The following is a 19825-nucleotide window of genomic DNA, read 5'->3' as shown; positions in this document are numbered from 1 at the left end:
AGGATTCACTTAGTGAAAGTGATCCTTTCACCCTCTGCTTAGCGGGTCGAAGCAGCAGTAGCTTCAATAAACAGCGGCTCGCTCAATCAAGGGATCTCTCAGCTAAATAAGAGAGAGAAAAACCCCTTCAAATAGCAGCTCCCTCGACCTCTTCTAAAACGAGGAGGACACAAAGAGGGCACAAGGCCAAGCTCATATGTTTTGAATAGAATGTTTGTCAAGCGATTGAAGTCCCATAAGAGACTAGCTAGCAAGTCCATCACGTGTTCAATTCTCTTTAAATGGGTTGAGAGAAATCGATGAAATTGAAGATGCTTTTAATGCGTTGAAGATTGCCACGGATGATAGAATAGCCCTTAGTACCTTATCTATAGACCCCAAGCATGCAATCACGCTTTAGAATCGGGGAGGAAATTATATGGAAACCTAGTACATGTACCACGTGCATTCAAGGAGTATTATTGAAATATGTTATTTGCAAAATTTTAATGATTAGACCACACCCTTTTCGTGTTTAATCTATGAGGGTTTCTTGAAACTCGTAAATGATATCACTTGGCAACTTAAAGCGTGACAATTTTTTAACGATCTGCTTTGTTGAGCCCACAAGATAGTAACGAATTCCATAGGTGACTAGGCTCCTTGAGGCTCTAGAGGAGGATAGTAGGTTTCCATCTGATAAAAAGCATAGACAACTCAAGCCACACTAGAGCCGTATCCTCTGAGGTACTTGAAAAGAGTTTCTCCGGTTATTGTTAACAGCTTCGACACGATCTCCTAAAAAAAGGAAGCTACATGGGTTAGCAACCACACGTGATTTTTTGGATACTAAAGATCCTCGAGGAAACTCAAGAGCACTATGCTAAACTAACATGTAAGTACTATGGATGTTTTCAAATTCAAAGGCATTGCAATCAATGAAATGGCTTGCCAACTTAATCTTCCTTCTCATTTTCCTATCCATAATGCATTCCATGCCGGTGGTCTTGTCAAAGACGCACATATAAGGGTTATCCACCACAAGAGTCGGTAGCAAGAGATCCTCTTAAAGTTGAAGGAGCCGAGGAGATATTGCAACTCGCGCACATCCTTCGCCACAGAGACAAAACTCTACATCACGGTAAAATTTTGTGTAAGTATCTAGTTAATTCAAAAATTATCCTTTTGAAGATGTTAAATGGATGCATCAGCCACAATTAAAGGATAACACGACCCTTGAAGATACCTGCAATGAATTTCACGTGGAGCCTTAACGTATTTACATCGATATATTCCGTGGAAAATGTACCAAAGAATAGCACGATTCTCCTTCTTTGAAATCTATTCTCTCACTTTTTCTTTGATCTTTGAATGCATTGCGTGTATGCATATCAAATGTGGCATGCTTGCAGCATGCTGACTTTCTTCCGAGTAGACTTGCAAACTACTTTGAAAATGTGCTAGTGCTAAATGGGCGGACATCCTTGTGGCAGATTATCTCCCAAGTGCATCGATCCTCTTCTCTAGAAAGATATGAACGTGTTAAAAGTGGATCCTAAATGAAAAGCCAATGGACCAAGGACGCCTCTATTGTATATATGCATGACTGAGAATGACTTTTAGGGACCAGCTAGTGCCACCAAATTTTATTTTTGGTCTACTAAAAGGATTTTCTCTCTTTAGAATTGGCCATTCTAGTGAGACAAAGTAAAAAATAGAAAAAGGGCTCAATAATGTTGGATGGGTAGTAAAATGTATCCTAAGACTTGAGAGCTCTAGAAGGTGTAAGTGCCAATAGAATTCGATAAGGATTCAATTGAGATGTTATTATGGGACAGAATGAGCATTTAAATTGTTCCACAAGATTCTGAAACGGGTCTTAAAAGCATCCAACCTTGGGTAGTATGTCTAATTAAAGGTGGGGATGGGAGCCAAGGTGTTGCTATCCACACATGCAAACCTAAAGTTATGTGAAGGTAAGGGATATGGTACACGAGCCTCCCACACAAGAGAGAGATGGTAAACGGACTAGTTCTAAAAATAGAAAACCTCCTCTAAAGGAAGGATCTGGTGTGAGTAGCTTGCAAAATAAGATGTTTTTGAAAAAATGGGCACCTGAGAAATGGCGAGATGAACAACTTTCATGCTCAATTTTTTAAGACAAGAGTACCACAAAATGGAGATATCTTTGTTGTTGTGTGGGCCTACATTGGAGAGAGCAAGGGTGGTACTTTTGTCTTTGAAGCTCTTGAAGCCCCATGCATGTACAAGCTCTTACTAATGGATATCGTGTTGCATGCACGCTTTCCTCTTGGGTCTACTGACTTCTTTATTCTTTGTTGCATGAGTCCTCTAAGCATTTCATTGGCTAGTGGCAAAAGATATTATGGTGGAAAATGATATCCACATAATTGACAATCGTTGATCAAACTCGCCATGACATCATTTTAGCTTGATATTCTATCGCCCTTCTTGGTGAGATGTGGTCGATTAGCATATGGTGCAATTTTTCTTCCTTATTAAACTTTTGGATGTGTTATTCCGAGGAATAGAGCCACCGCAAAATCACCTTGTAGAGTTTGTACCAGGAATTCCTAGTACAATATGGCATCCAAGCCAAAAACTGAACAAAGTAGTGTATAATAAGGATGGATATCTTTCATGCGGTTGCATTTTCAAAAAATAAAATTGTCTTGGACTTATGTTTATGGGTAGATAGAAGCTTGATTTCGAGTGGGTGATAGGGGGTAGCCATGTTATGGCTTACCCCGTATATACTCATCAACAGGTTTCGTGTCACTAATCATCTCAATCGGTAGTCCATATCTTGTGAGAGCATGCTCAAAAATTAATAAAGTCGTACCTCATCATTCATCTGTATTTCTTTCGTCTCAACCCATTTTGGTTAAACATGTTTATCTATCACCATAATGATGGATTGTTCTTGAGTCTTCTATGTTGGTGACTTAATAGGCGTATCTCATAAAATCTATGTTCTCGATTTGGCAAAAGGCTCAGGCTCCCATCATTGGTCAATAGTGGAATATAGCCACTTCTTTGTCTTCCCTAAGATTCCCATGCTTGCTTAGCTGTGATGGCTATATTGGCCGCTATTTCACGTATGGTACGAGGATTCACTTAGTGAAAGTGATCCTTTCACCCTCTGCTTAGCGGGTCGAAGCAGCAGTAGCTTCAATAAACAGCGGCTCGCTCAATCAAGGGATCTCTCAGCTAAATAAGAGAGAGAAAAACCCCTTCAAATAGCAGCTCCCTCGACCTCTTCTAAAACGAGGAGGACACAAAGAGGGCACAAGGCCAAGCTCATATGTTTTGAATAGAATGTTTGTCAAGCGATTGAAGTCCCATAAGAGACTAGCTAGCAAGTCCATCACGTGTTCAATTCTCTTTAAATGGGTTGAGAGAAATCGATGAAATTGAAGATGCTTTTAATGCGTTGAAGATTGCCACGGATGATAGAATAGCCCTTAGTACCTTATCTATAGACCCCAAGCATGCAATCACGCTTTAGAATCGGGGAGGAAATTATATGGAAACCTAGTACATGTACCACGTGCATTCAAGGAGTATTATTGAAATATGTTATTTGCAAAATTTTAATGATTAGACCACACCCTTTTCGTGTTTAATCTATGAGGGTTTCTTGAAACTCGTAAATGATATCACTTGGCAACTTAAAGCGTGACAATTTTTTAACGATCTGCTTTGTTGAGCCCACAAGATAGTAACGAATTCCATAGGTGACTAGGCTCCTTGAGGCTCTAGAGGAGGATAGTAGGTTTCCATCTGATAAAAAGCATAGACAACTCAAGCCACACTAGAGCCGTATCCTCTGAGGTACTTGAAAAGAGTTTCTCCGGTTATTGTTAACAGCTTCGACACGATCTCCTAAAAAAAGGAAGCTACATGGGTTAGCAACCACACGTGATTTTTTGGATACTAAAGATCCTCGAGGAAACTCAAGAGCACTATGCTAAACTAACATGTAAGTACTATGGATGTTTTCAAATTCAAAGGCATTGCAATCAATGAAATGGCTTGCCAACTTAATCTTCCTTCTCATTTTCCTATCCATAATGCATTCCATGCCGGTGGTCTTGTCAAAGACGCACATATAAGGGTTATCCACCACAAGAGTCGGTAGCAAGAGATCCTCTTAAAGTTGAAGGAGCCGAGGAGATATTGCAACTCGCGCACATCCTTCGCCACAGAGACAAAACTCTACATCACGGTAAAATTTTGTGTAAGTATCTAGTTAATTCAAAAATTATCCTTTTGAAGATGTTAAATGGATGCATCAGCCACAATTAAAGGATAACACGACCCTTGAAGATACCTGCAATGAATTTCACGTGGAGCCTTAACGTATTTACATCGATATATTCCGTGGAAAATGTACCAAAGAATAGCACGATTCTCCTTCTTTGAAATCTATTCTCTCACTTTTTCTTTGATCTTTGAATGCATTGCGTGTATGCATATCAAATGTGGCATGCTTGCAGCATGCTGACTTTCTTCCGAGTAGACTTGCAAACTACTTTGAAAATGTGCTAGTGCTAAATGGGCGGACATCCTTGTGGCAGATTATCTCCCAAGTGCATCGATCCTCTTCTCTAGAAAGATATGAACGTGTTAAAAGTGGATCCTAAATGAAAAGCCAATGGACCAAGGACGCCTCTATTGTATATATGCATGACTGAGAATGACTTTTAGGGACCAGCTAGTGCCACCAAATTTTATTTTTGGTCTACTAAAAGGATTTTCTCTCTTTAGAATTGGCCATTCTAGTGAGACAAAGTAAAAAATAGAAAAAGGGCTCAATAATGTTGGATGGGTAGTAAAATGTATCCTAAGACTTGAGAGCTCTAGAAGGTGTAAGTGCCAATAGAATTCGATAAGGATTCAATTGAGATGTTATTATGGGACAGAATGAGCATTTAAATTGTTCCACAAGATTCTGAAACGGGTCTTAAAAGCATCCAACCTTGGGTAGTATGTCTAATTAAAGGTGGGGATGGGAGCCAAGGTGTTGCTATCCACACATGCAAACCTAAAGTTATGTGAAGGTAAGGGATATGGTACACGAGCCTCCCACACAAGAGAGAGATGGTAAACGGACTAGTTCTAAAAATAGAAAACCTCCTCTAAAGGAAGGATCTGGTGTGAGTAGCTTGCAAAATAAGATGTTTTTGAAAAAATGGGCACCTGAGAAATGGCGAGATGAACAACTTTCATGCTCAATTTTTTAAGACAAGAGTACCACAAAATGGAGATATCTTTGTTGTTGTGTGGGCCTACATTGGAGAGAGCAAGGGTGGTACTTTTGTCTTTGAAGCTCTTGAAGCCCCATGCATGTACAAGCTCTTACTAATGGATATCGTGTTGCATGCACGCTTTCCTCTTGGGTCTACTGACTTCTTTATTCTTTGTTGCATGAGTCCTCTAAGCATTTCATTGGCTAGTGGCAAAAGATATTATGGTGGAAAATGATATCCACATAATTGACAATCGTTGATCAAACTCGCCATGACATCATTTTAGCTTGATATTCTATCGCCCTTCTTGGTGAGATGTGGTCGATTAGCATATGGTGCAATTTTTCTTCCTTATTAAACTTTTGGATGTGTTATTCCGAGGAATAGAGCCACCGCAAAATCACCTTGTAGAGTTTGTACCAGGAATTCCTAGTACAATATGGCATCCAAGCCAAAAACTGAACAAAGTAGTGTATAATAAGGATGGATATCTTTCATGCGGTTGCATTTTCAAAAAATAAAATTGTCTTGGACTTATGTTTATGGGTAGATAGAAGCTTGATTTCGAGTGGGTGATAGGGGGTAGCCATGTTATGGCTTACCCCGTATATACTCATCAACAGGTTTCGTGTCACTAATCATCTCAATCGGTAGTCCATATCTTGTGAGAGCATGCTCAAAAATTAATAAAGTCGAACCTCATCATTCATCTGTATTTCTTTCGTCTCAACCCATTTTGGTTAAACATGTTTATCTATCACCATAATGATGGATTGTTCTTGAGTCTTCTATGTTGGTGACTTAATAGGCGTATCTCATAAAATCTATGTTCTCGATTTGGCAAAAGGCTCAGGCTCCCATCATTGGTCAATAGTGGAATATAGCCACTTCTTTGTCTTCCCTAAGATTCCCATGCTTGCTTAGCTGTGATGGCTATATTGGCCGCTATTTCACGTATGGTACGAGGATTCACTTAGTGAAAGTGATCCTTTCACCCTCTGCTTAGCGGGTCGAAGCAGCAGTAGCTTCAATAAACAGCGGCTCGCTCAATCAAGGGATCTCTCAGCTAAATAAGAGAGAGAAAAACCCCTTCAAATAGCAGCTCCCTCGACCTCTTCTAAAACGAGGAGGACACAAAGAGGGCACAAGGCCAAGCTCATATGTTTTGAATAGAATGTTTGTCAAGCGATTGAAGTCCCATAAGAGACTAGCTAGCAAGTCCATCACGTGTTCAATTCTCTTTAAATGGGTTGAGAGAAATCGATGAAATTGAAGATGCTTTTAATGCGTTGAAGATTGCCACGGATGATAGAATAGCCCTTAGTACCTTATCTATAGACCCCAAGCATGCAATCACGCTTTAGAATCGGGGAGGAAATTATATGGAAACCTAGTACATGTACCACGTGCATTCAAGGAGTATTATTGAAATATGTTATTTGCAAAATTTTAATGATTAGACCACACCCTTTTCGTGTTTAATCTATGAGGGTTTCTTGAAACTCGTAAATGATATCACTTGGCAACTTAAAGCGTGACAATTTTTTAACGATCTGCTTTGTTGAGCCCACAAGATAGTAACGAATTCCATAGGTGACTAGGCTCCTTGAGGCTCTAGAGGAGGATAGTAGGTTTCCATCTGATAAAAAGCATAGACAACTCAAGCCACACTAGAGCCGTATCCTCTGAGGTACTTGAAAAGAGTTTCTCCGGTTATTGTTAACAGCTTCGACACGATCTCCTAAAAAAAGGAAGCTACATGGGTTAGCAACCACACGTGATTTTTTGGATACTAAAGATCCTCGAGGAAACTCAAGAGCACTATGCTAAACTAACATGTAAGTACTATGGATGTTTTCAAATTCAAAGGCATTGCAATCAATGAAATGGCTTGCCAACTTAATCTTCCTTCTCATTTTCCTATCCATAATGCATTCCATGCCGGTGGTCTTGTCAAAGACGCACATATAAGGGTTATCCACCACAAGAGTCGGTAGCAAGAGATCCTCTTAAAGTTGAAGGAGCCGAGGAGATATTGCAACTCGCGCACATCCTTCGCCACAGAGACAAAACTCTACATCACGGTAAAATTTTGTGTAAGTATCTAGTTAATTCAAAAATTATCCTTTTGAAGATGTTAAATGGATGCATCAGCCACAATTAAAGGATAACACGACCCTTGAAGATACCTGCAATGAATTTCACGTGGAGCCTTAACGTATTTACATCGATATATTCCGTGGAAAATGTACCAAAGAATAGCACGATTCTCCTTCTTTGAAATCTATTCTCTCACTTTTTCTTTGATCTTTGAATGCATTGCGTGTATGCATATCAAATGTGGCATGCTTGCAGCATGCTGACTTTCTTCCGAGTAGACTTGCAAACTACTTTGAAAATGTGCTAGTGCTAAATGGGCGGACATCCTTGTGGCAGATTATCTCCCAAGTGCATCGATCCTCTTCTCTAGAAAGATATGAACGTGTTAAAAGTGGATCCTAAATGAAAAGCCAATGGACCAAGGACGCCTCTATTGTATATATGCATGACTGAGAATGACTTTTAGGGACCAGCTAGTGCCACCAAATTTTATTTTTGGTCTACTAAAAGGATTTTCTCTCTTTAGAATTGGCCATTCTAGTGAGACAAAGTAAAAAATAGAAAAAGGGCTCAATAATGTTGGATGGGTAGTAAAATGTATCCTAAGACTTGAGAGCTCTAGAAGGTGTAAGTGCCAATAGAATTCGATAAGGATTCAATTGAGATGTTATTATGGGACAGAATGAGCATTTAAATTGTTCCACAAGATTCTGAAACGGGTCTTAAAAGCATCCAACCTTGGGTAGTATGTCTAATTAAAGGTGGGGATGGGAGCCAAGGTGTTGCTATCCACACATGCAAACCTAAAGTTATGTGAAGGTAAGGGATATGGTACACGAGCCTCCCACACAAGAGAGAGATGGTAAACGGACTAGTTCTAAAAATAGAAAACCTCCTCTAAAGGAAGGATCTGGTGTGAGTAGCTTGCAAAATAAGATGTTTTTGAAAAAATGGGCACCTGAGAAATGGCGAGATGAACAACTTTCATGCTCAATTTTTTAAGACAAGAGTACCACAAAATGGAGATATCTTTGTTGTTGTGTGGGCCTACATTGGAGAGAGCAAGGGTGGTACTTTTGTCTTTGAAGCTCTTGAAGCCCCATGCATGTACAAGCTCTTACTAATGGATATCGTGTTGCATGCACGCTTTCCTCTTGGGTCTACTGACTTCTTTATTCTTTGTTGCATGAGTCCTCTAAGCATTTCATTGGCTAGTGGCAAAAGATATTATGGTGGAAAATGATATCCACATAATTGACAATCGTTGATCAAACTCGCCATGACATCATTTTAGCTTGATATTCTATCGCCCTTCTTGGTGAGATGTGGTCGATTAGCATATGGTGCAATTTTTCTTCCTTATTAAACTTTTGGATGTGTTATTCCGAGGAATAGAGCCACCGCAAAATCACCTTGTAGAGTTTGTACCAGGAATTCCTAGTACAATATGGCATCCAAGCCAAAAACTGAACAAAGTAGTGTATAATAAGGATGGATATCTTTCATGCGGTTGCATTTTCAAAAAATAAAATTGTCTTGGACTTATGTTTATGGGTAGATAGAAGCTTGATTTCGAGTGGGTGATAGGGGGTAGCCATGTTATGGCTTACCCCGTATATACTCATCAACAGGTTTCGTGTCACTAATCATCTCAATCGGTAGTCCATATCTTGTGAGAGCATGCTCAAAAATTAATAAAGTCGAACCTCATCATTCATCTGTATTTCTTTCGTCTCAACCCATTTTGGTTAAACATGTTTATCTATCACCATAATGATGGATTGTTCTTGAGTCTTCTATGTTGGTGACTTAATAGGCGTATCTCATAAAATCTATGTTCTCGATTTGGCAAAAGGCTCAGGCTCCCATCATTGGTCAATAGTGGAATATAGCCACTTCTTTGTCTTCCCTAAGATTCCCATGCTTGCTTAGCTGTGATGGCTATATTGGCCGCTATTTCACGTATGGTACGAGGATTCACTTAGTGAAAGTGATCCTTTCACCCTCTGCTTAGCGGGTCGAAGCAGCAGTAGCTTCAATAAACAGCGGCTCGCTCAATCAAGGGATCTCTCAGCTAAATAAGAGAGAGAAAAACCCCTTCAAATAGCAGCTCCCTCGACCTCTTCTAAAACGAGGAGGACACAAAGAGGGCACAAGGCCAAGCTCATATGTTTTGAATAGAATGTTTGTCAAGCGATTGAAGTCCCATAAGAGACTAGCTAGCAAGTCCATCACGTGTTCAATTCTCTTTAAATGGGTTGAGAGAAATCGATGAAATTGAAGATGCTTTTAATGCGTTGAAGATTGCCACGGATGATAGAATAGCCCTTAGTACCTTATCTATAGACCCCAAGCATGCAATCACGCTTTAGAATCGGGGAGGAAATTATATGGAAACCTAGTACATGTACCACGTGCATTCAAGGAGTATTATTGAAATATGTTATTTGCAAAATTTTAATGATTAGACCACACCCTTTTCGTGTTTAATCTATGAGGGTTTCTTGAAACTCGTAAATGATATCACTTGGCAACTTAAAGCGTGACAATTTTTTAACGATCTGCTTTGTTGAGCCCACAAGATAGTAACGAATTCCATAGGTGACTAGGCTCCTTGAGGCTCTAGAGGAGGATAGTAGGTTTCCATCTGATAAAAAGCATAGACAACTCAAGCCACACTAGAGCCGTATCCTCTGAGGTACTTGAAAAGAGTTTCTCCGGTTATTGTTAACAGCTTCGACACGATCTCCTAAAAAAAGGAAGCTACATGGGTTAGCAACCACACGTGATTTTTTGGATACTAAAGATCCTCGAGGAAACTCAAGAGCACTATGCTAAACTAACATGTAAGTACTATGGATGTTTTCAAATTCAAAGGCATTGCAATCAATGAAATGGCTTGCCAACTTAATCTTCCTTCTCATTTTCCTATCCATAATGCATTCCATGCCGGTGGTCTTGTCAAAGACGCACATATAAGGGTTATCCACCACAAGAGTCGGTAGCAAGAGATCCTCTTAAAGTTGAAGGAGCCGAGGAGATATTGCAACTCGCGCACATCCTTCGCCACAGAGACAAAACTCTACATCACGGTAAAATTTTGTGTAAGTATCTAGTTAATTCAAAAATTATCCTTTTGAAGATGTTAAATGGATGCATCAGCCACAATTAAAGGATAACACGACCCTTGAAGATACCTGCAATGAATTTCACGTGGAGCCTTAACGTATTTACATCGATATATTCCGTGGAAAATGTACCAAAGAATAGCACGATTCTCCTTCTTTGAAATCTATTCTCTCACTTTTTCTTTGATCTTTGAATGCATTGCGTGTATGCATATCAAATGTGGCATGCTTGCAGCATGCTGACTTTCTTCCGAGTAGACTTGCAAACTACTTTGAAAATGTGCTAGTGCTAAATGGGCGGACATCCTTGTGGCAGATTATCTCCCAAGTGCATCGATCCTCTTCTCTAGAAAGATATGAACGTGTTAAAAGTGGATCCTAAATGAAAAGCCAATGGACCAAGGACGCCTCTATTGTATATATGCATGACTGAGAATGACTTTTAGGGACCAGCTAGTGCCACCAAATTTTATTTTTGGTCTACTAAAAGGATTTTCTCTCTTTAGAATTGGCCATTCTAGTGAGACAAAGTAAAAAATAGAAAAAGGGCTCAATAATGTTGGATGGGTAGTAAAATGTATCCTAAGACTTGAGAGCTCTAGAAGGTGTAAGTGCCAATAGAATTCGATAAGGATTCAATTGAGATGTTATTATGGGACAGAATGAGCATTTAAATTGTTCCACAAGATTCTGAAACGGGTCTTAAAAGCATCCAACCTTGGGTAGTATGTCTAATTAAAGGTGGGGATGGGAGCCAAGGTGTTGCTATCCACACATGCAAACCTAAAGTTATGTGAAGGTAAGGGATATGGTACACGAGCCTCCCACACAAGAGAGAGATGGTAAACGGACTAGTTCTAAAAATAGAAAACCTCCTCTAAAGGAAGGATCTGGTGTGAGTAGCTTGCAAAATAAGATGTTTTTGAAAAAATGGGCACCTGAGAAATGGCGAGATGAACAACTTTCATGCTCAATTTTTTAAGACAAGAGTACCACAAAATGGAGATATCTTTGTTGTTGTGTGGGCCTACATTGGAGAGAGCAAGGGTGGTACTTTTGTCTTTGAAGCTCTTGAAGCCCCATGCATGTACAAGCTCTTACTAATGGATATCGTGTTGCATGCACGCTTTCCTCTTGGGTCTACTGACTTCTTTATTCTTTGTTGCATGAGTCCTCTAAGCATTTCATTGGCTAGTGGCAAAAGATATTATGGTGGAAAATGATATCCACATAATTGACAATCGTTGATCAAACTCGCCATGACATCATTTTAGCTTGATATTCTATCGCCCTTCTTGGTGAGATGTGGTCGATTAGCATATGGTGCAATTTTTCTTCCTTATTAAACTTTTGGATGTGTTATTCCGAGGAATAGAGCCACCGCAAAATCACCTTGTAGAGTTTGTACCAGGAATTCCTAGTACAATATGGCATCCAAGCCAAAAACTGAACAAAGTAGTGTATAATAAGGATGGATATCTTTCATGCGGTTGCATTTTCAAAAAATAAAATTGTCTTGGACTTATGTTTATGGGTAGATAGAAGCTTGATTTCGAGTGGGTGATAGGGGGTAGCCATGTTATGGCTTACCCCGTATATACTCATCAACAGGTTTCGTGTCACTAATCATCTCAATCGGTAGTCCATATCTTGTGAGAGCATGCTCAAAAATTAATAAAGTCGTACCTCATCATTCATCTGTATTTCTTTCGTCTCAACCCATTTTGGTTAAACATGTTTATCTATCACCATAATGATGGATTGTTCTTGAGTCTTCTATGTTGGTGACTTAATAGGCGTATCTCATAAAATCTATGTTCTCGATTTGGCAAAAGGCTCAGGCTCCCATCATTGGTCAATAGTGGAATATAGCCACTTCTTTGTCTTCCCTAAGATTCCCATGCTTGCTTAGCTGTGATGGCTATATTGGCCGCTATTTCACGTATGGTACGAGGATTCACTTAGTGAAAGTGATCCTTTCACCCTCTGCTTAGCGGGTCGAAGCAGCAGTAGCTTCAATAAACAGCGGCTCGCTCAATCAAGGGATCTCTCAGCTAAATAAGAGAGAGAAAAACCCCTTCAAATAGCAGCTCCCTCGACCTCTTCTAAAACGAGGAGGACACAAAGAGGGCACAAGGCCAAGCTCATATGTTTTGAATAGAATGTTTGTCAAGCGATTGAAGTCCCATAAGAGACTAGCTAGCAAGTCCATCACGTGTTCAATTCTCTTTAAATGGGTTGAGAGAAATCGATGAAATTGAAGATGCTTTTAATGCGTTGAAGATTGCCACGGATGATAGAATAGCCCTTAGTACCTTATCTATAGACCCCAAGCATGCAATCACGCTTTAGAATCGGGGAGGAAATTATATGGAAACCTAGTACATGTACCACGTGCATTCAAGGAGTATTATTGAAATATGTTATTTGCAAAATTTTAATGATTAGACCACACCCTTTTCGTGTTTAATCTATGAGGGTTTCTTGAAACTCGTAAATGATATCACTTGGCAACTTAAAGCGTGACAATTTTTTAACGATCTGCTTTGTTGAGCCCACAAGATAGTAACGAATTCCATAGGTGACTAGGCTCCTTGAGGCTCTAGAGGAGGATAGTAGGTTTCCATCTGATAAAAAGCATAGACAACTCAAGCCACACTAGAGCCGTATCCTCTGAGGTACTTGAAAAGAGTTTCTCCGGTTATTGTTAACAGCTTCGACACGATCTCCTAAAAAAAGGAAGCTACATGGGTTAGCAACCACACGTGATTTTTTGGATACTAAAGATCCTCGAGGAAACTCAAGAGCACTATGCTAAACTAACATGTAAGTACTATGGATGTTTTCAAATTCAAAGGCATTGCAATCAATGAAATGGCTTGCCAACTTAATCTTCCTTCTCATTTTCCTATCCATAATGCATTCCATGCCGGTGGTCTTGTCAAAGACGCACATATAAGGGTTATCCACCACAAGAGTCGGTAGCAAGAGATCCTCTTAAAGTTGAAGGAGCCGAGGAGATATTGCAACTCGCGCACATCCTTCGCCACAGAGACAAAACTCTACATCACGGTAAAATTTTGTGTAAGTATCTAGTTAATTCAAAAATTATCCTTTTGAAGATGTTAAATGGATGCATCAGCCACAATTAAAGGATAACACGACCCTTGAAGATACCTGCAATGAATTTCACGTGGAGCCTTAACGTATTTACATCGATATATTCCGTGGAAAATGTACCAAAGAATAGCACGATTCTCCTTCTTTGAAATCTATTCTCTCACTTTTTCTTTGATCTTTGAATGCATTGCGTGTATGCATATCAAATGTGGCATGCTTGCAGCATGCTGACTTTCTTCCGAGTAGACTTGCAAACTACTTTGAAAATGTGCTAGTGCTAAATGGGCGGACATCCTTGTGGCAGATTATCTCCCAAGTGCATCGATCCTCTTCTCTAGAAAGATATGAACGTGTTAAAAGTGGATCCTAAATGAAAAGCCAATGGACCAAGGACGCCTCTATTGTATATATGCATGACTGAGAATGACTTTTAGGGACCAGCTAGTGCCACCAAATTTTATTTTTGGTCTACTAAAAGGATTTTCTCTCTTTAGAATTGGCCATTCTAGTGAGACAAAGTAAAAAATAGAAAAAGGGCTCAATAATGTTGGATGGGTAGTAAAATGTATCCTAAGACTTGAGAGCTCTAGAAGGTGTAAGTGCCAATAGAATTCGATAAGGATTCAATTGAGATGTTATTATGGGACAGAATGAGCATTTAAATTGTTCCACAAGATTCTGAAACGGGTCTTAAAAGCATCCAACCTTGGGTAGTATGTCTAATTAAAGGTGGGGATGGGAGCCAAGGTGTTGCTATCCACACATGCAAACCTAAAGTTATGTGAAGGTAAGGGATATGGTACACGAGCCTCCCACACAAGAGAGAGATGGTAAACGGACTAGTTCTAAAAATAGAAAACCTCCTCTAAAGGAAGGATCTGGTGTGAGTAGCTTGCAAAATAAGATGTTTTTGAAAAAATGGGCACCTGAGAAATGGCGAGATGAACAACTTTCATGCTCAATTTTTTAAGACAAGAGTACCACAAAATGGAGATATCTTTGTTGTTGTGTGGGCCTACATTGGAGAGAGCAAGGGTGGTACTTTTGTCTTTGAAGCTCTTGAAGCCCCATGCATGTACAAGCTCTTACTAATGGATATCGTGTTGCATGCACGCTTTCCTCTTGGGTCTACTGACTTCTTTATTCTTTGTTGCATGAGTCCTCTAAGCATTTCATTGGCTAGTGGCAAAAGATATTATGGTGGAAAATGATATCCACATAATTGACAATCGTTGATCAAACTCGCCATGACATCATTTTAGCTTGATATTCTATCGCCCTTCTTGGTGAGATGTGGTCGATTAGCATATGGTGCAATTTTTCTTCCTTATTAAACTTTTGGATGTGTTATTCCGAGGAATAGAGCCACCGCAAAATCACCTTGTAGAGTTTGTACCAGGAATTCCTAGTACAATATGGCATCCAAGCCAAAAACTGAACAAAGTAGTGTATAATAAGGATGGATATCTTTCATGCGGTTGCATTTTCAAAAAATAAAATTGTCTTGGACTTATGTTTATGGGTAGATAGAAGCTTGATTTCGAGTGGGTGATAGGGGGTAGCCATGTTATGGCTTACCCCGTATATACTCATCAACAGGTTTCGTGTCACTAATCATCTCAATCGGTAGTCCATATCTTGTGAGAGCATGCTCAAAAATTAATAAAGTCGAACCTCATCATTCATCTGTATTTCTTTCGTCTCAACCCATTTTGGTTAAACATGTTTATCTATCACCATAATGATGGATTGTTCTTGAGTCTTCTATGTTGGTGACTTAATAGGCGTATCTCATAAAATCTATGTTCTCGATTTGGCAAAAGGCTCAGGCTCCCATCATTGGTCAATAGTGGAATATAGCCACTTCTTTGTCTTCCCTAAGATTCCCATGCTTGCTTAGCTGTGATGGCTATATTGGCCGCTATTTCACGTATGGTACGAGGATTCACTTAGTGAAAGTGATCCTTTCACCCTCTGCTTAGCGGGTCGAAGCAGCAGTAGCTTCAATAAACAGCGGCTCGCTCAATCAAGGGATCTCTCAGCTAAATAAGAGAGAGAAAAACCCCTTCAAATAGCAGCTCCCTCGACCTCTTCTAAAACGAGGAGGACACAAAGAGGGCACAAGGCCAAGCTCATATGTTTTGAATAGAATGTTTGTCAAGCGATTGAAGTCCCATAAGAGACTAGCTAGCAAGTCCATCACGTGTTCAATTCTCTTTAAATGGGTTGAGAGAAATCGATGAAATTGAAGATGCTTTTAATGCGTTGAAGATTGCCACGGATGATAGAATAGCCCTTAGTACCTTATCTATAGACCCCAAGCATGCAATCACGCTTTAGAATCGGGGAGGAAATTATATGGAAACCTAGTACATGTACCACGTGCATTCAAGGAGTATTATTGAAATATGTTATTTGCAAAATTTTAATGATTAGACCACACCCTTTTCGTGTTTAATCTATGAGGGTTTCTTGAAACTCGTAAATGATATCACTTGGCAACTTAAAGCGTGACAATTTTTTAACGATCTGCTTTGTTGAGCCCACAAGATAGTAACGAATTCCATAGGTGACTAGGCTCCTTGAGGCTCTAGAGGAGGATAGTAGGTTTCCATCTGATAAAAAGCATAGACAACTCAAGCCACACTAGAGCCGTATCCTCTGAGGTACTTGAAAAGAGTTTCTCCGGTTATTGTTAACAGCTTCGACACGATCTCCTAAAAAAAGGAAGCTACATGGGTTAGCAACCACACGTGATTTTTTGGATACTAAAGATCCTCGAGGAAACTCAAGAGCACTATGCTAAACTAACATGTAAGTACTATGGATGTTTTCAAATTCAAAGGCATTGCAATCAATGAAATGGCTTGCCAACTTAATCTTCCTTCTCATTTTCCTATCCATAATGCATTCCATGCCGGTGGTCTTGTCAAAGACGCACATATAAGGGTTATCCACCACAAGAGTCGGTAGCAAGAGATCCTCTTAAAGTTGAAGGAGCCGAGGAGATATTGCAACTCGCGCACATCCTTCGCCACAGAGACAAAACTCTACATCACGGTAAAATTTTGTGTAAGTATCTAGTTAATTCAAAAATTATCCTTTTGAAGATGTTAAATGGATGCATCAGCCACAATTAAAGGATAACACGACCCTTGAAGATACCTGCAATGAATTTCACGTGGAGCCTTAACGTATTTACATCGATATATTCCGTGGAAAATGTACCAAAGAATAGCACGATTCTCCTTCTTTGAAATCTATTCTCTCACTTTTTCTTTGATCTTTGAATGCATTGCGTGTATGCATATCAAATGTGGCATGCTTGCAGCATGCTGACTTTCTTCCGAGTAGACTTGCAAACTACTTTGAAAATGTGCTAGTGCTAAATGGGCGGACATCCTTGTGGCAGATTATCTCCCAAGTGCATCGATCCTCTTCTCTAGAAAGATATGAACGTGTTAAAAGTGGATCCTAAATGAAAAGCCAATGGACCAAGGACGCCTCTATTGTATATATGCATGACTGAGAATGACTTTTAGGGACCAGCTAGTGCCACCAAATTTTATTTTTGGTCTACTAAAAGGATTTTCTCTCTTTAGAATTGGCCATTCTAGTGAGACAAAGTAAAAAATAGAAAAAGGGCTCAATAATGTTGGATGGGTAGTAAAATGTATCCTAAGACTTGAGAGCTCTAGAAGGTGTAAGTGCCAATAGAATTCGATAAGGATTCAATTGAGATGTTATTATGGGACAGAATGAGCATTTAAATTGTTCCACAAGATTCTGAAACGGGTCTTAAAAGCATCCAACCTTGGGTAGTATGTCTAATTAAAGGTGGGGATGGGAGCCAAGGTGTTGCTATCCACACATGCAAACCTAAAGTTATGTGAAGGTAAGGGATATGGTACACGAGCCTCCCACACAAGAGAGAGATGGTAAACGGACTAGTTCTAAAAATAGAAAACCTCCTCTAAAGGAAGGATCTGGTGTGAGTAGCTTGCAAAATAAGATGTTTTTGAAAAAATGGGCACCTGAGAAATGGCGAGATGAACAACTTTCATGCTCAATTTTTTAAGACAAGAGTACCACAAAATGGAGATATCTTTGTTGTTGTGTGGGCCTACATTGGAGAGAGCAAGGGTGGTACTTTTGTCTTTGAAGCTCTTGAAGCCCCATGCATGTACAAGCTCTTACTAATGGATATCGTGTTGCATGCACGCTTTCCTCTTGGGTCTACTGACTTCTTTATTCTTTGTTGCATGAGTCCTCTAAGCATTTCATTGGCTAGTGGCAAAAGATATTATGGTGGAAAATGATATCCACATAATTGACAATCGTTGATCAAACTCGCCATGACATCATTTTAGCTTGATATTCTATCGCCCTTCTTGGTGAGATGTGGTCGATTAGCATATGGTGCAATTTTTCTTCCTTATTAAACTTTTGGATGTGTTATTCCGAGGAATAGAGCCACCGCAAAATCACCTTGTAGAGTTTGTACCAGGAATTCCTAGTACAATATGGCATCCAAGCCAAAAACTGAACAAAGTAGTGTATAATAAGGATGGATATCTTTCATGCGGTTGCATTTTCAAAAAATAAAATTGTCTTGGACTTATGTTTATGGGTAGATAGAAGCTTGATTTCGAGTGGGTGATAGGGGGTAGCCATGTTATGGCTTACCCCGTATATACTCATCAACAGGTTTCGTGTCACTAATCATCTCAATCGGTAGTCCATATCTTGTGAGAGCATGCTCAAAAATTAATAAAGTCGAACCTCATCATTCATCTGTATTTCTTTCGTCTCAACCCATTTTGGTTAAACATGTTTATCTATCACCATAATGATGGATTGTTCTTGAGTCTTCTATGTTGGTGACTTAATAGGCGTATCTCATAAAATCTATGTTCTCGATTTGGCAAAAGGCTCAGGCTCCCATCATTGGTCAATAGTGGAATATAGCCACTTCTTTGTCTTCCCTAAGATTCCCATGCTTGCTTAGCTGTGATGGCTATATTGGCCGCTATTTCACGTATGGTACGAGGATTCACTTAGTGAAAGTGATCCTTTCACCCTCTGCTTAGCGGGTCGAAGCAGCAGTAGCTTCAATAAACAGCGGCTCGCTCAATCAAGGGATCTCTCAGCTAAATAAGAGAGAGAAAAACCCCTTCAAATAGCAGCTCCCTCGACCTCTTCTAAAACGAGGAGGACACAAAGAGGGCACAAGGCCAAGCTCATATGTTTTGAATAGAATGTTTGTCAAGCGATTGAAGTCCCATAAGAGACTAGCTAGCAAGTCCATCACGTGTTCAATTCTCTTTAAATGGGTTGAGAGAAATCGATGAAATTGAAGATGCTTTTAATGCGTTGAAGATTGCCACGGATGATAGAATAGCCCTTAGTACCTTATCTATAGACCCCAAGCATGCAATCACGCTTTAGAATCGGGGAGGAAATTATATGGAAACCTAGTACATGTACCACGTGCATTCAAGGAGTATTATTGAAATATGTTATTTGCAAAATTTTAATGATTAGACCACACCCTTTTCGTGTTTAATCTATGAGGGTTTCTTGAAACTCGTAAATGATATCACTTGGCAACTTAAAGCGTGACAATTTTTTAACGATCTGCTTTGTTGAGCCCACAAGATAGTAACGAATTCCATAGGTGACTAGGCTCCTTGAGGCTCTAGAGGAGGATAGTAGGTTTCCATCTGATAAAAAGCATAGACAACTCAAGCCACACTAGAGCCGTATCCTCTGAGGTACTTGAAAAGAGTTTCTCCGGTTATTGTTAACAGCTTCGACACGATCTCCTAAAAAAAGGAAGCTACATGGGTTAGCAACCACACGTGATTTTTTGGATACTAAAGATCCTCGAGGAAACTCAAGAGCACTATGCTAAACTAACATGTAAGTACTATGGATGTTTTCAAATTCAAAGGCATTGCAATCAATGAAATGGCTTGCCAACTTAATCTTCCTTCTCATTTTCCTATCCATAATGCATTCCATGCCGGTGGTCTTGTCAAAGACGCACATATAAGGGTTATCCACCACAAGAGTCGGTAGCAAGAGATCCTCTTAAAGTTGAAGGAGCCGAGGAGATATTGCAACTCGCGCACATCCTTCGCCACAGAGACAAAACTCTACATCACGGTAAAATTTTGTGTAAGTATCTAGTTAATTCAAAAATTATCCTTTTGAAGATGTTAA

This window comes from Adiantum capillus-veneris, unplaced genomic scaffold, assembly GCF_014529385.1.
Source record: "Adiantum capillus-veneris isolate H3 unplaced genomic scaffold, ASM1452938v2 Hic_scaffold_325, whole genome shotgun sequence".
Lineage (NCBI taxonomy): Eukaryota > Viridiplantae > Streptophyta > Polypodiopsida > Polypodiales > Pteridaceae > Adiantum > Adiantum capillus-veneris.
The sequence above is the reverse complement of the archived record's forward strand: the minus strand, read 5'-3'. Positions refer to the sequence as shown.